The following is an 18,230-nucleotide window of genomic DNA, read 5'->3' on the forward strand; positions in this document are numbered from 1 at the left end:
AAAATATTTACGAACAGAAAGTAATCGCACATTTTCCGACAATGCCATGCTGCGGGGTAAAGTATTTGCACGACAGCAGCAATGGGCGTGAACAGGCAACGCTGTGCCATCGACAATCGATGACCGCTGAAGCAGCGAAAACGTCCTCACGACTTCTCGTCAGCCCACGTGAACGATGAGAGCACCACAACGGCGCCGGGAGGGGTAACTCAACGGCGAACGAAAGTCACCTCTGACACGCAAAAACGGGCCAACAAAAACAAACTCATTTAGGCAATACACTTCAGCAAATAACTCGGCAGACAGGCTGCCTGCAAACAAACAAACAGCAACAACAAGCGTCGTCCAGCCAGCTCGCCCGGTCCCCTCTCCACCTCTCCACCCCAAACCGAGACGCTCCCGTCGCCGCTGAGACCTCGGCGACCCACGACCGCGTTCCAACTCCCTCCCCCCCACACACCGACTCACCCTCGGCGTCACTGGACGACGCGCAGGACCCCTCGCTGCGTCGTGCGCGAACCCGCGCTCCCGGCCAGTTGGTGGCACCGCCGCGGCGGCCCGCAGATCGAGAGCACCCCGCGTGAACCTCCCTAATTACTGAGCAAACACGGCGGCTGCGGCGGTGGCGGCGGCGGTAAACAGGACACTAAATTAAAGTGCGGACACAGCAGCTGGACAGCGGCCAAGCGAGCACTCACTTGGCCCCGCGCTGCGTCGCTCGCCACAGCAGCCATAACGACCCCCCCCGCCGCCGCCGCCATGCCATTGGTCCGCAGCGCTGGGCGAGCGAGAGGGGGGGGGGGCGGTCGGGCAAAGTGGTTGGGGGAGACGGAGGAGGGAGGAGGAGAGGGGAGGAGGAGGGGATGGTGGGGAGGGGAGCGCTCGGGCAAAGTGGTTGGGGGAGACGGAGGAGGGAGGGAGGAGAGGGGGAGGAGGAGGAGGGAGGCTGCGAGGTGGTGGGTGGGTGGGGGTGTTGGCGGGGCAGACGAGGGGGTTGGGGAGCCGCTCAGAGGATGGCGGGCGGTGGGGGGTGATGGAGCTTGACGGGGGTCTGTGGCGGGCGGGGTCCGCTGGATGGAGGAGGCTGCGTCGGGCCCCTACAGGCGGGCCCGGGTGATGATAAACACACGAAGAGGCGTTGCCGTTTCCCATCAGGAGAACAACACGAGGTGCCACGCCGTTCCCGTCCTCCTTTTGGAAAATCCATTTCAGTTTTTCCCATCCACCCCCCACCCCCCTTTATTTTTTTAACGGATCCCCCAATTTCCTTCATCAGCCTCGCCTGCAAATCAATAGCTTGCGGGAGTGCGGTCATCCCAGGCCACCAAGTAAGTCTCCCGGTAAACTGTGGAGAGCAGCCCCCGCCGCCCCTCCCCCCTCCACACCCCCCCCCCCACGTGGCCCCTCCCCCCGCTCCTCCCCCCCCCCCCCGCAGACCCCCTCCCCCCGCGGCCCCTGCCCCCGTGCCCCCCCACTGTGCACACACGCCACGATGTATACAGCAAGAGGTCCTCCGATAACCGCGCAGAGGGAACACAATGGGGGGGTGGGGGACGTGGGTGTCCACCCCCCCCCCCCCCCCCGTTTGACTCGTGTTGTGTCAATGTTTGTGACCTTCCGCCAGGTCAGCCCCACGCCCACGGTGGGGGCGGGGCGGGGGGTTCAAGGTTTATTTGTGCGGATGTGATCAGGGAACGTGGGGGGGGGCAGCAATTTAGCGGAGTGACTCTGCGGCGTGTAGGGGGCAGGGGGGGGGGGTAAGCGATGCGATGGCAAGGTGTTGGTGTCGGCCTGTCCAAGGGACTGGCTCTCTGGCTCTCTGGCCCACGCAGGGGTCTCCTCCGAGCCTCTACTCCCCCAGAGGTTCTACTCCCCGTCCCCCAAACTCTGTTGCGTTTCTCAACTCGCATCCACTTCGCCCGAATTAACTCGGGACACTTACAATACTACTAGCTGTACTACCCGGCTTCGCCCGGGACTTGGATCCACCACGCCCGGCCGCCTTTGTCTCCCAAGTGCCGATGTTAATACGCCACACCAGTTACTCGTTTGAGGCTGAGTCGACCTAGGGGAGGTTCAAATAATCGTCACCGGTGGTGGCCGTGAGCGGGAATCGAACTCGGTTCGCCGGGTTGGTAGCGCAGCGTAGCGTTAAGCACTACACCCACCGCTCCTCACACACCACACACGCACAGACACACACACAGACACACACACAGACACACGCAGACACACACAGACAGAGACACACAGACACACAGACAGCACGCTAACCACTACACTACCGCTCCCCACACACCACACACGCACACACACAGACACACACACAGACACACACACAGACACACACACACAGACACACACACACAGACACAGGCAGCACGCTAAGCACTACACTACCGTTCCCCCTACACAACACACGCGCGCGCGTCCATAGGTACACATACACGCGCTTGCTGCAGACACACACGACTTTCAGGGTGCGTACGGCAGTAAACGACTGAAATAATAAAGCGGCAATGCTGTGTAAGGAACGCCTTAGACCCGCATTACACATTTGTGTAATGCGAGCGTAAACACACAAACACACACAAACACATACACAATACACACACACATACATGCAGACACACAGACAGACACATAACACACATACATACACACACATACAAACACAGAAACACATACACACACATACATAGACACACACATACATACACACAAACACATCCACAGACGTACATACACACATACAAACAGGCACGCAGACATACACATAAACACATACAAAAAAAACCCACATACATACACACACACATACATACACACAAACACATGCACACACATACATACACACATGCATACAGACACACAGACATACACATAAACACATAAACACATACACACATACACATGACCCGGCTTCGCCCGGGACTTGGATCCACCACGCCCGGCCGCCTTTGTCTCCCCAGTGCCGATGTTAATACGCAACACCAGTTACTCGTTTGAGGCTGAGTGGACCTAGGGGAGGTTCAAATAATCGTCACCGGTGGTGGCCGTGAGCGGGAATCGAACTCGGTTCGCCGGGTTGGTAGCGCAGCGTAGCGTTAAGCACTACACCCACCGCTCCTCACACACCACACACGCACAGACACACACACAGACACACACACAGACACACGCAGACACACACAGACAGACACAGACAGACACACACACACACAGACACACAGACAGCACGCTAAGCACTACACTATCGCTCCCCACACACCACACACGCACACACACAGACACACACACAGACACACACACACAGACACAGACAGCACGCTAAGCACTACACTACCGTTCCCCCTACACAACACACGCGCGCGCGTCCATAGGAACACATACACGCGCTTGCTGCAGACACACACGACTTTCAGGGTGCGCACGGCAGTAAACGACTGCAATAATAAAGCGGCAATGCTGCGCGAGGAACGCCTTAGACCTGCAACACATTTGTGTAATGCGAGCATAAACACACAAACACATACAAACACATACATACACACACATACACACAAACACATACACACACATACACACATATACACACACACAGACATACACATACACACAAACACACACATACATGCACACAAACACATACACAATACACACACACATACATGCAGACACACAGACAGACACGTAACACACATACATACACACACATACATACACAGAAACACATACACACACATACATACACACACACATACATACACACAAACACATGCACACACGTACATACACACATACATAGAGACACGCAGACATACACATAAAGACATACAAAAAAACCCACATACATACACACACACATACACACAAACACATACATACACATACATACACACATACATAGAGACACACAGACATACACATAAACACACATACACATGACCCGGCTTCGCCCGGGACTTGGATCCACGATGCCCGGCCGCCTTTGTCTCCCCAGTGACGATGTTCACACACGACAGCAGTTACGCGTTTGAGGCTGAGTGGACCTAGGGGAGGGCCAGGTCCGTTTCAAATAATCGTCAGCGGTGGTGGGCGTGAGTTGGAATCGAACTGGGGTCGCTCAAGCAGCTTAATGACTGTTTGTACAAAGAACATATAAAGAATCGATTATAATAACCAGGCAAGAGTCCACATTATAGACTGCCAGTACACGCACTCAGCTTCATAAGCAGGCTAGAGTGTACATGATAGAGTGGCAGTACGCTCACCGAGCTTAATAAGCAGGCTACAGTGTACATGATAGACTGGCAGTACGCTCACCCAGCTTAATGAGTATTTGTACAGTGAACATTAAAGTAATCGATTGTTGGCGCGTTGGGTTTAAAAGTAATATTAATAGCACACATTGTGGTGGGGGTGTAGTGAAGAGTAGGAAAAACTTTGATGAATTTACCTCAGAGTGGCGTGGTGGATGTCGAGGCCTAGTAGCGTGCAAAGCCTGCGGCCTCGCCTAAAATTGTCGGCTTGGAAGAGGCAGGGTACGGGTGGCGTGCCTTCCCCCCCACCCCTCAGCGCTCCAACAATACTGTGTAATGGCTATTATTTAATTAAATACGGAGCTTATGAAAGTGGCGAAGGCGTGGCTAGCCGTTGGCAGGGGCAACCGCCGTCCAATGAAACTGCAGCCCTTGGCGAAGGCGTCGCTAGCCGTTGCCAGGTCCAATGAAAGCGGCGAAGGCGTGGCTAGCCGTTGCCAGGGGCAACCGCCGTCCAATGAAAGTGCGTATGGGCCGAAGTCCACACACACACACACAGACAGACAGACATGAACGATTTTATATATATAGATACAGGTGCGCGCATTAAAACATAAACATATTTATTTACATTTACAAAAAGGACACTTCTCAGCAATGAGAGGAGGGGTAACCAATGATGGCAAAAACGATGCCACGTCATTGCGACATTTATTGAAAAGCAATGCCCTTGAGAACCCAGTCCCTTTTTTTCATTATCCCATCATCTACATTTTATTTGAATCTTGTGTTGTAGAAACTGCTCGCTACACCCACGGTCTATTAACGCGATGTAGAGCCGAAGGTTCATTACAGCGCCGGAGAGCCTGCAGAGTAAAGATCCTTTCTGAACCCACGGACAATCCGTCATGCCTCGAAAATATGAAATCAATGGTAAGGCTGACATGTGTTCTGTCAAATTTAAATTGTTACACACAAGGTCACCGCTCGTTGCGGTAATTCGCAGCCCACAAATCTTTCTCTGGGAGGATGGAAAAAAAACCACAACAACATCCAGACACCGGGCTGGACAACCGCCGTGATTTTATCTCCCCAACTCTGCTGCGTGGGGCCACCCGGAGAGGGGGCAGGCAGCTCCAGACGGCGGCGGCTGACACGAGAACTCAGCATGGAGCCTCCTCCCACGGGCAGCCCTGGGGGGTGGCGGTGGTGGGGGGTGGTGGTGGTGGGGTGGTGGTGGTGGGGGGGGTGGTGGTGGTAGGGTGGTGGTGGTGGGGTGGTGGTGGTGACGGTGGTGGGGTGGTGGTGGCGGGGTGGTGGTGATGGTGGGGTGGTGGTGGTGGTGGGGTGGTGGTGGTGGTGGGGTGGTGGGGGTGGTGGTGGTGGTAGGGGGTGGTGGTGGGGGGTGGTGGTGCGGTGGTGGTGGTGGGGGTGGTGGTGGGGGGGGGGGTGGTGGTGGGGTGGGCGGTGTTGCGGGGGTGGTGGGTGGGTGGATGGTGGTGGTGGTGGGGAGGTGGTGGTTGTGGGGTGGCGGTGGTGGGGGGGTGGCGGTGGTGGGGGGGGGGTGATGGTGGGTTGGTGGTGGTGGGGGGGTGGTGGTGGTGGGGTGGTGGTGGTGGTGGGGGGGTGGTTGGTGGTGGTGGTGTTGGGGTGGCGGTGTTGCGGGGGTGGTGGGTGGGTGGATGGTGGTGGTGAGGTGGTGGTTGTGGGGTGGCGGTGGTGGGGGGGGGGTGGCGGTGGTGGGGGGGGGGTGGTGGTGGGGTGGTGGTGTATGGGCTGGTAGTTGCGGGCCTCCCCAGCGAAGCGGCCAGGAGGCCCGAGTCACTCGCGCCACCGCCGCCGCCGCTGGGCGAACACCGAGAGGCGAGAAAGCGGCGAGGGCCCTCAACGTCACGAGGGTGGCGACCGTGACTCACGCGGCGCAAAGCGTCGTGGTCGTGGTTGGTGGTGTTCGAGGCAACGGGACGGGGGCTTTCTGAACTCTACGCCGCTTAACGTTGCTAAGGATCTGAAACATTTCACTTGCCACGGTTCCGATGGTGTCGCGACTGTTCGCATATTCGCTACATTTCATTGAGAACGGAGTCGTCCTTGCAAGAGACTCCTTTAGTCTCAGCCGGACTCTGGTTTCAAATGAAGCGAATGAAATTGAAATGAACTACAAGTGCATGCCAAGTGTAATTACTTACTGTAAATGATAACGTTATAAAAGGGATTGCCGTTATTAATTCCAATTTAGATGAGCCGTGTGTTGTCAATTCACCAAGGGGCATGGGAATCGGCTGCGTAAAAACGCCTTTGTTTAATAACAATACGAAAAAAAAACATTTCCAACGGCGCCGTTTGACCGTAAGTAGCCTCAAGGCCACGGAGGGCGGCCCTGATTAATCGTCTCCACGTGTGGCCCGCGGAGGTGTCCCCAGCGCACGGACGCGCGCGGACAATCCGGTGATGGGGGCCGAGCGCGTGGCGTGCGCGCGTGCGCGTGCTTTAATTAATGGACCACCACACCCACCCACCCACACTGCATCCTCGTGGCCCAGGGTCTCCCCCGCTGACGCGCTCACCCGGCCCCGGGAATTCCCTCTCTCCCCGCGCACTGCACGCGCGCTGCGCGCTCACTTAACCCCTCGGCGGCGTGGCCACCTCACTCCGCCTCCTCCTCCCGCACTCACTCTCTCTCTGTGCGCCAGCGCCACGATCTCATCGGCGTACGCGCGCCTCGTCGTGTCGTGCAACCGGTTTGTTTTTAAACGCCGCCATTCCCTATACAACAACTTTCTTACACCCCCCCCCTCCTTCCTCCTCATCCTCCCACCTCTCGTCCCCCGTCCTCCCCCAGCAGTATAAAATGGGCACGGCCACGGGCAGTAGATCGTAAGATCGCGTGCGGTGACGTTAAAGCTGTGGTTGCTACTTCCCGCACGTTTGGCCGCCAGCGTGGAAGGGGGTAGTGACAAAAAAACTACTTTCAATGGTGAGAGGTGGGGGGCTCTTTCGAGCACTTCCCTCGAGTTCAATGCATTCCCCTGCCAGCCACGGAGAGCGAAGCAATTGCGGGGGCTGCACCTCTACCTGCCCTGGGAGTCGCCACCTGCTCCTGCTGCTGGTGATGCTGCGTTCGGCCACGTGGCCCCCGCGGGGTGGCCAGGTGGTAACAACCGCGAGCGGCGTCATCGGCCCTTTCGCCGGCCTCTCTGCCTCGGCCGAGCTCGCGGTCGTAAAACACCGTCCCCTAAGCGCCGAGCGCTTTGTGCCGAGGCATTTAACTTTTGTCCCGCCGCACGCTGACCCTTCCCAAAGCTGCATAATTAATGCACGCCAATGCACTACTCCAGAATGCTCAATAATTAATCATCTGGAGCACTGCAGTTTCAAGGTTTTCACGCATTAAATTTGACGGGGCGATGATAAAGAGTTCATTATATAACCCCTTCCAACCACACCACATTTAAAGATTTCCTGCAATTGCCTCGAAACAATAAAGGGGGCACCAAATGAATTGCCTCTGCTTAGGAAACTTGTCTGCGCTGGAAAGCGACCACTTTCGACGGCGCGCAAGTGCGCATGTGCGCTCGCGAGCGCCGTGTGGCCGCGTTCTATAACCTATTAACACTAAAACTATTTTTAGCTATACCATGTAAGGCCTACCACTGAGCTGTATAGCTCTTGTTCAGAAACGACCTGGCAATCGCAAATGACAGCTCAAACGAAGGGGCTTGTCACGTGGACATCTATGGCAGCCGAATGCTCCGAACGCTCCGAACGCGTGCCGTCGATGGAGGGGGGGAAACCGCAGGAGACCCGGAGAAAAATGCACGTGACCACGGGGAGAGAGACGTGCACACTCCTAATATACAACAGGCGTCAGGTTCGGGGTCCAACCCACGATTTCCTGCAGACCAGGCGAGGGAGTTAACATCTCACCACGGTGGTGCCCCGCAACGAACTCGCGCGGAGCCGGCTGTATGTTGAACTTCTTTCGCACCGTACCTAGCCAACAATACATTGCATTCCCGCAGCACGATGCCCATTCCAGGTTACTGAAAGCAGCAGCGCATGGGCATCGCCTTCCCAATGACAATTAGACAACGCGATTATATCCGACGGTGCAAACGTTGTTGCGTATAGCTCATTGCACGAATGGCTGTTATACCTCGATGCCCAGTTTGTTTAGGGCCATTTGATTAACTCGGAAGTCCGCTCGTATGTATACGAGCCACCCTGACAGATGAGAAACAGGGCATCTGGAGGGCACGCGCCGATCACAACAAGCGCCTTATGTCATCCTCACAGCAGCAGGGGACTTGTGGAGTGTATGGGGGGTAGAGGGGGGTAGAGGGGGGTTGGGGGGTAGAGGAGGGTAGGGGGGGGTAGAGGGGGGGGTAGGGGGTACGGGGGGTAGGCGTCTACCTTTGAACTGACAACGGAAACACAATCAGGCGAAATGCGACGACGTTGCGGTGGTTGGGGGGGGGATGTGATGGGGGCGTGAGGTGCAGTGCCTGCTGCGTCTGACACCACGCTGCCACTTATCCCTTCTCCGCTCTTAAACAAGAAACCTTTTTGTTCGGTGTTATCGCAAGCTTGGGGGAGTGGGGCGGGTTATTATATCACGCAACAAACACACAAACACACACACGCGCGCGCGCGAGCGCACGAGCAGGCGACACGCGACGGGGACGCCGGCATGCGGGTACGAGGGCTCGAGTAGCAACGGGCCCCGGGGTGATGAGATACGGAGCTGACCTCCGCTCGGGGGGGAATCAGGCGGAGAGATCGGACAGCTTGCGAGCAGGTGACTGGCACCCTCCTCACCTGCGGGGCGCCGGGTCACGCAGCAGTGCACGTGCACGCGGAAACTGGCAACGAGCCCTCTCTCTCTCGCTCTCTCTCTTTCCCTTGACTTAAAGCTTTCGTGACTGCAAGAATTCATATTCTTTGGGTCATTCGGTAAAGTCACGTCGATAGGCTCAAAGGAAATAACAACAGATAACAAAACAATACGACGTTTCGATCGCAACACAAGCGTTCGTAATCAGGAACGACGTTTCGATCCTGATGACGAACGCTTGTGTTGCGATCGAAACGTCGTCGGTTTTTTGTTGTTATTTTTTTATTTTCTTTGAACCTATCTAAGTGACTTTACCGAAAGACCCAAATAATATGTCTCCCTCTCTCTCTCTTCCTCCCTCCCTCTGTCTCTCTCGTAAAATCACGCCAGCGGAGCGAGCGGCTTCTCACCCTCGACGTGGCGACGGGCGTGCTCACTCTCCGGGCGGTGAGTTCGTCTCTCGCGTCGCTCTCACGCTGCGAGCGTGGCCCGTTCATTCACTCTCCCCGTGGCCTCTCCCATCGGTGCGGCACTGGAAGGATCGGGTGCAAATCCCGAGCGGCGGTTGGGTCCCAAAGCTCCCTGTTCTCCCTCTCACGTCCCATCCACTCCGGCCGCGGTGTGCGCCACCCTCGCACATTACACATCCGCAAGGTGACATTGTCACCGCCCCCACCCCCGCCGCTGCCAAACAAATGTTACTTAAGCCGGAGAGTTGGGGAGTAGACGTCACGGCAATGTTGAGCGCTCACGGGGCACGAAATACGGCTGAAGATGTGTATGGTAGCGAAAGCAATGTTGGTATCATCCGCAGAATATGCAATGCAGGGAATTAGGACGTGGCAGAAACTGACAATGAGCGGTTACAATTAGAGATTACAGTGGACAGCGACAAATGCACTATCGCCAAGGACACACCCCGGAAAATACATGGGAATTATAGCTGCCAACAAGTTGACTCAGTTCAACGTAAACTACCACTGTCGCGAAATGAACACGGCGCGGGCGAGGCGCGAAATGTTTGGCGTTTGCCGCGCACGCAAACTCCCCGCTCATACGAACCGCGCGGCGAACGGAGATTCAACTCGGCCCGCGTCGCCCGTGGCTCTTCACCGCACGTCGCCCACGGCACGCGCGGAGCCACCGGCACCGGCGGAGTCATCGAGCGGCGTGCAGGCGGTGCGATTGTGCAGGGGGGCGTCCACGGGCCGAGGAGGGGTGGTGGGGTGCCCTGACCGCTGGGCTAACAAAGACGAGGGAAGTTCGACGGAGGGATGGGTTTGGTTGAATTTCCCTTGCACCGGGGCACCCGTGCCAACCTCGCCACGCCACTGAGCCGTGGGCGTGCTTATGCTGCCGCTGCCGCTGCCGCTGGCAGGTGCGGTGGGCACCACCGAGGTATCCACACGCCACCGCATTGGCTTGAGTGTCGTGGATAGGGCGAGCGAAGGTTTGTGGAGCTGAGGCTCCGGTGCAAAGATGTCACAAAGTTTACACGTCAACGGGATAGCACTACGCACGGCCGTGGCCCCTTTCTGCCTCTGAAACTCAACAATGTTTTTTGATTTTGCCAGGTAAGGCCCACTAGGCTAGAGAGCTCTTTTTCAGAAGTGACCTGGCTATCACAAATGGCAGCTCAACGAAGTGGCTCATCGTTACGTGGACATTTACAGCAGCAGCGGAATAGTCTGAACGTGCGTTTCCCTGCCTGTGTTGAGGAAATGCCGACAAATGTCATCCCACAAACGGTACGGAGCGTTTACTGAGCAGGAGGCTTGGATGTGCTTCCACACACCAGACGCGCTACACGCGTTTGTTCTAAATAAATTGTATTACATCAATAATGAAGTGTCAACTGGATAAATAAATAAGCGGCACAACCGGGGAGGAATGTTACATCTCACGGCGCAACGGCGTTATGACGGGCGCACGTGTGTTTTATACGGAAAGTGAAAAAAAGGCACGCACAAAAAGAAACGAAAGCCAGGAAGGTGTCAAAGCGTGTTTCGTGATTTTCAAAGTAAAACTTGAGAACAATCCTCGAGCCCTTCCGCGAATGCCCTGGAGGACGCGAGGCGTTGGGCGCCGCGACGGAGCGAGCGACGTTGATACCGCTGAGAGGCCCCCTGTCCTTGATCGACGGGGCACACCGCGACGTGGCGCGCGAGAACCCCACGAGAACCACCAGAGAACCAACGCGCGTTCCAACGGAACCTCTTCCGCAAGAACCAACACGCGTACCAATGGAGACTCGTCCACAAGACCCAACACGCGTACCAACGGAACCTCTTCCGCAAGAACCAACACGCGTACCAACGCAGACTCGTCCACAAGAACCAACACGCGTACCAACGGAGACTCGTCCACAAGACCCAACACGCGTACCAACGGAACCTCTTCCGCAAGACCCAACACGCGTACCAACGGAGACTCGTCCACAAGAGCCAACACGCGTACCAACGGAACCTCTTCCGCAAGAACCAACACGCGTACCAACGGAGACTCGTCCACAAGAGCCAACACGCGTACCAACGGAACCTCTTCCGCAAGAACCAACACGCGTACCAACGGAGACTCGTCCACAAGAGCCAACACGCGTACCAACGGAACCTCTTCCGCAAGAACCAACACGCGTACCAACGGAACCTCTTCCGCAAGAACCAACACGCGTGCCAAACGGAACCTCGTCCACAAGACCCAACGCGCGTGCCAAACGGAACCTCGCGCACGAAAACCAACGCACGTCCCAACGGAGCCCCGCGAGCGAGATGTCTCACCAGATGAAAAAAAAGACGTTAAAAATCTGCATGCGAAAGAAGACTGTGCCAGGAGGAGCGCTACAAGGCGCAGCACGTGCGTGGGAAGCAAGGCCCGGTCGGAGGGGGATTGTAAGAGCGGAGCATTCACGTTTATTTCGGTTTGACTTTCATCCAACCTTTTTTCCCCGAGCCGCGCCGTTGCGAGCAGATTTTAGATATTACTTATGAAACCAGACGGATGGGGCACTGTATCAGGAAATTACAGCAGCGTCACGCAGCCATGAATAAAATTCGCATTTATCAAGCCGTGGTTTTATTGCGAGCGTGGCAATAATTTGTCACTCTGTGGCAGGGCTCCAGTTTTCTCTCATCCGACAACGATCCTCCTCCCGGGAATTAATCAATCTCGGCGTTTTCACGGCGAATTTTTTTTTTACAATTTTATTTCTGGCCAGAATTCCGGTACGATTAATTAAACAACTCTTTAGCAAAAAATACTTTTGTGCGAACCCCCCTCCCCCACCACACACACAGCTTCCCCCCGCCGCCTACGCAATCCTCACCACGCACTCGTTACCCGTTCGCCGCGCTAATTGGCAACCGGTCTAACCCTCTTAGCGGGCCGCAGGATTAGCCGCTCACGACAGCGCCCGCTATAACCTCGGCTCGCCGTGAAGGACGCCAGGTCGCCGCCGCTCTCGTCTCTCTGCGCGCGCTGAAAAGGCCCCTGAGGACCCTGGGAGCGTCGCGCTGAGTCGAGGGTGACCTGACGCCCACTCTGGCGTGGACGCACGCAGAGCCCTGGGGGCGCACACAAAGATCAAAGATCCCCGGTATAGCCTTCACAGACTGTTGGGGCAAGTGCTGTGAGCGAGCACCTATCAAGGCCAGGACAGTACACGAGGCGGTGGGTGGCCAGCACCACGCCCGACCTCATTTGTATCCCTCGTGGTGATGTTTACACACCGCACCAGGAACTCACACTGCACCAGCTACTCAATAATCGTCACTGGTGTTGGCCGTGAGCGGGAATTGAACTCGGCTCGTCGGGTTCGTAGATAAACTACCAGATATCATGAACTACCAGACATCATGAAATACCTGGAAGATGAATGACCAGAAATAATGATCTAACAGCTAGGTGAGCTATCAGACATAATGAACTACCAACTATGTGAACTACCATACATCATGAATTAAGAACTGCTAGGCGCCATGAACAATCGGCTAAGCGACCCATCGCGATCCCGGTTTCAATATTAGCAAGTTACAAACACATTTCGCTGCGTTACGTAACAACAACAACATTGTGTCAATCCACTGATGGGCAAAGGCTCCTAGCCCCCCCCCCCCCCCCATGCCGTGTTTGATCACGGACATCGTTTGACCAAACTTCATCGCTCCGGCCAGTCCGGGTTGAACTCACCGGTGAGCTTGGTGTTGGCCCTGGCCGGGAACTGAACTCGGGTTTGCCGAGTTTGGGCACTGCTCAGCCAATCCCAGTGCCGGATTAAGTTAGCGCGGGGCCTCTAGCATATGTTATAAATGGGCCCTAAATACAATACAAACACGCATAAATATTAAAACACATGCATTTTTTACCTGCATAGTAAAGTAATTGTATTTTTTCATTTGCTATACAGCCAGATACTATGACAAATCGCTAACCTTAAACACCCAGTCGTTCATAAAAGTTGAAGGCGGTATAGTACTATAGTAATAGAGCAAGTGCAGAATCACTGAACCGGAATTGATAGCTTGAAAGCATTTAGCGCGGGGCCCTTGAAAATGCGGGGCACGTAGCTGCTACATGTGTAGCTGCTACATGTGTAGCTGCTACATGTGTAGCTGCTACATGTGCAGCTGCTACATGTGCAGCTGCTACATGTGCAGCTGCTACATGTGCAGCTGCTACATGTGCAGCTGCTACATGTGCAGCTGCTACATGTGTAGCTACTTTTGCTTCTAGGATAATCCGGACACTGGCCAAGCCAGCGTCCGTTACCCGCCACTTATTTATTCATCATTCACGTGGCGTCTTGGATGGGGTAAAGGGGACACAGACCCGCCGTGAGAGTTGTGTGATTTTGGCTGCATCACACGCGATATTAATATTGATAACGCCGGCTGCACGGCGTCACCCTTGATGCATTAGCGCGCGGGCGCAACCTTCACTCGGCACCCCTCCGCAAACCCCCCCGTCGCGCTGACGCGCGGATCGATACCGCATTGCGAAACCCGCGAGACAAACACTCACGGGGCACACACACGGGGAACACACACACACGGGACATAACACACACACAGGACACACACACACAGGACACACACGCGGTACACACACAGGACACACAGGACACACACACGGGGCACACACAGGACACACGCACGGGGCACACACACGGGACATAACGCACACACACACAGGACACACACACACGGGGCACACACAGGACACACGCACGGGGCACACACGGGGCACATACACGGGGCACATACACGGGGCACACACACAAGACATAACACACACACAGGACACACACACAGGACACACACACAGGGCACACACACAGGACACACGCACAGGGCACACACACAGGACATAACACACACACATAACACATACACAGGACACACACACACGGGTAACACACACACACATGATACACACACACAGGACACACACACACAGGACACACACACAGGATACACGCATGCACGCACGGGACATAACACACACACACAGGACACACGCATGACATAAACACAGCACACACACAGACATCACGAGCACAGCACAGATATGCCAAATACGCAAAACACAGACAAAGATCCCCCGTGTAGCCTTGCCAGACTGTTGAGGCAAGTGCTGTTAGCGAGCACCTATGTAGGCCAGAATGGCACATGAGGGGGTGGGTGGCCAGCACTACGCCCGGCCGCCTTTGTCTCCTCAGTGGTGATGTTTATACACCGCACCAAGCACTAATTTGAGGCTGAGCCGACCTGGGGGAGGCCCAGGAGCCGTTCAGATCACTGTCATTGATGTTGTCGGTGAGCGGGAATCGAAATTGGGTCGCCTGGTTCGTAGCGCGTCGCGACTGAATGCACACACACACACGTGACACCACGACACACACACACACACGACACACACACGACACACATGACACACACACACGTGACAACACGACACACACGACACACACACATGACACACACACACGAGACACACACATGACACACATGACACACACACGTGACAACACGACACACACACACGACACACACATGACACACATGACACACATGACACACACACGAGACAACACTACACACACACACGACACACATGACACACACACGACACACATGACATACACACACGACACACATGACACACACACACGAAACACACACATGACACACACACATGACACACACACGAGACAACACTACACACACACGACACACACACACGACACACATGACACACACGACACACATGACACACACACATGACACACACACACGAAACACACACATGACACACACACATGACACACACACGAGACAACACTACACACACACACGACACACACACACGACACACATGACACACACACATGACACACACACGAGACACACACATGACACACACACATGACACACACGCGAGACAACACTACACACACAGGACACAACATGACACACACACATGACACACACACGAGACACACACATGACACACACACACACGACACACACACGAGACACACACATGACACACACACATGACACACCCGCGAGACAACACTACACACACAGGACACATGACACACACACGAGACACACACATGACACACACACATGACACACCCGCGAGACAACACTACACACACATGACACACACACATGACACACACACACGACACACACACACGACACACATGACACACACACATGACACACACACACATGACACACACACACAGTCCACGCGTGTGGTGTTCACGTTGCGATCCGTGCTCGCAAGACGTCTGCAACGGCGCAGCACGAGTGACGGTTCACCTCGGGCTCTGATTGAATTGACAGTGAACAACAACAACGACGATGACGACGACGACGACGTTGTCTGTCCCTTCTGAGATCCTCACAGCTCTGAACGCCGCCGATCTAAGGGTTGTGTGGGTTGGGGGGGGGGCTGGCAGGAGCCGGTGGGGGGCACGGCCCTGCATGGTGGGGGGCAAGCGACGGGGAGACTGCCCTGCATGGCTGCCCCCCCCACCAGCGTGTCTATGAAACGAACTCAACTATTTCGACTGTTGTGTTGTTTGTTATTCTACCGGGTGAGGTCTGCCAATGAGCTATGCGGCTCTTTTCCAGGAGCGGCCTGACTATCACAAATGATAGGATCTCAACGAAGTTGGCTTATCGCCATCATCATGGTCATCGTCGCCGCGTGGACGTTTACAGCAGCAGCCAAACACTCTGGACGCGTGATGTTGACTCTATAAACGTGGAGGGGGAACCCGGAAAACCCAAAAATCCATGCGACCACGGGCAGAGAGACACGCAAACTCCAAATATACAGCAGCAGGCGTCAGGCACAGGATCGAACACACGACCTGCTGCACACCAGGCGAGCTGGGTAACATCTCGCTAATGTGGTGACGCCTCTGCTGTGTGTGTGCTGTGTGTACTGCCCCTGCTGTGTGTGTGTGCTGTGTGTGTGCTGTGTGTACTGCCCCTGCTGTGTGTGTGCTGCCTCTGCTGTGTACTGTGTACTGCCCCTGCTGTGTGTGTGTGCTGTGTGTGTGCTGCCTCTGCTGTGTGTGTGTGCGGTGTGTGTGTGTGTGCTGTGTACTGCCCCTGCTGTGTGTGTGCTGTGTGTATGTGTGCTGTGTACTGCCCCTGCTGTGTGTGTGTGCTGTGTGTGTGTGTGCTGTGTACTGTTCCTGCTGTGTGTGTGTGCTGTGTGTGTGTGTGCTGTGTACTGCCCCTGCTGTGTGTGTGTGCTGTGTGTGTGCTGTGTACTGCCCCTGCTGTGTGTGTGCTGCCCCTGCTGTGTGTGTGTGCTCTGTACTGCCCCTGCTGTGTGTGTGCTGTGTACTGCCCCTGCTGTGTGTGTGTGTGCTGTGTGTGTGTGCGTGTGCTGTGTACTGCCCCTGCTGTGTGTGTGTGTGCTGTGTACTGCCTCTATGTGTGACTGCACACTGCTATATGGCGCCCCTCTTCTTCAAAAAGAGCCCTTCCTTGATGTGGCAAAAAATCCTCGTGAGCCTTCTTCGCCCGAGGCGAGATACAGGCGAGACGAAAATGACCACGGACTGTGCCGGGTGACTCAAATCTCCCTGGCACTGGTAGCGGTACAGGGTGTTTCGAAAAAATGTTAACACTTCCGAGAATTTTCAACAACACCCCAATAAATGTTGTGCCTCCGGGTTCTGGAGACCATTTGGAGAAGATTCCAGGCGTGCGTTGGCAACGATGGCGAACAAGTGGAGACTAATAATAGGGGTTTCCCCTTTTTCCTGGCAACAAAACAGAAACATTTTTACAAGGAATCATGTCTGCATTAACCCCAATACTTGTGGTCATAATGCAAACAAAAACACACTGATAATATATTCATTGTCCTTGAAACTGATTGGTCCACACCAGAGACGGCTTTCTTTTGAGCCTCGTCTCAATTGGTGCTAGACCAGAGGACGCCAAAGGGCGTTTAAGTTTTGTTGCCAGAAAAAATGGGAAAACCCCTATTATTATATTTTGATACTGGCAAAAGTGGAGACTCGTTGACTTTTTGAAGCTATCAACATACATTTGTGATCATGTTACAGTGTAATTATTATTAGTTTCTTTTTCAATTAATAACGATAGTCCCGTAGAAGTGTTAACATTTTTTGAAGCACGCTGTACTGGTTGTGTCTTTGTGTGCAGGCTGGGCGGTAGCGTTGGGGTTAGCGCTACGCCGCGCTACAAAACCCGGCGACCCGAGTTCGATTCCCGCTCACGCCCCCCCCCCCCAATACCAGTGACTGATTATCTGAACCGCGGTCCTGGGCCTCCCCTAGGTCGACCCAGCCTCAAATAAGTACACGGTGCCATCCACCCCCCTCTCGTGTGCCGTGCCGGCCTTTACATGTGCTCGCGAAAAGCACTTGCCCCGGCAGTCTGTTAAGGCTACACGGGGGATCTTTGCGTGCGCGTGTTTGTGTGTGTGGTGCGAAATGAGTCTGGCTCTGGGGTTTTGCCAGGATGCGTCATAGGCGCCTCTTCTCTCCGGGGGGCTTCCAGCACACGCTTTTACATGGGCGTTTTTACCGTGGTCAGTCGACCCGTGATGACACCTGGGGTCTGGTGTCATGCGTTGTC

The 18,230-nt window shown here is 55.1% G+C and overlaps 1 protein-coding gene across 2 annotated transcripts in view; it reads right to left on the reverse strand.

Moving 5' to 3' along the window:
• LOC133349782 (retinoic acid receptor beta-like) overlaps positions 1-18,230 on the reverse strand; it is a 181,978-nt gene that overhangs the window by 90,134 nt on the left and 73,614 nt on the right. The window contains exon 1 of one of the 2 annotated variants that reach the window (XM_061563520.1): positions 469-708. The exons of the other annotated variant lie outside the window; for it this stretch is intronic. The gene's annotated coding sequence lies outside the window, so the exon portion shown is untranslated. Of the gene's footprint in view, positions 1-468; positions 709-18,230 lie in introns of those variants that run through there. 2 annotated transcript variants of the gene reach the window in all.

The sequence above is a fragment of the Lethenteron reissneri genome, chromosome 31 (assembly GCF_015708825.2).
Source record: "Lethenteron reissneri isolate LAM-NWPU_2019-01 chromosome 31, ASM1570882v1, whole genome shotgun sequence".
Lineage (NCBI taxonomy): Eukaryota > Metazoa > Chordata > Hyperoartia > Petromyzontiformes > Petromyzontidae > Lethenteron > Lethenteron reissneri.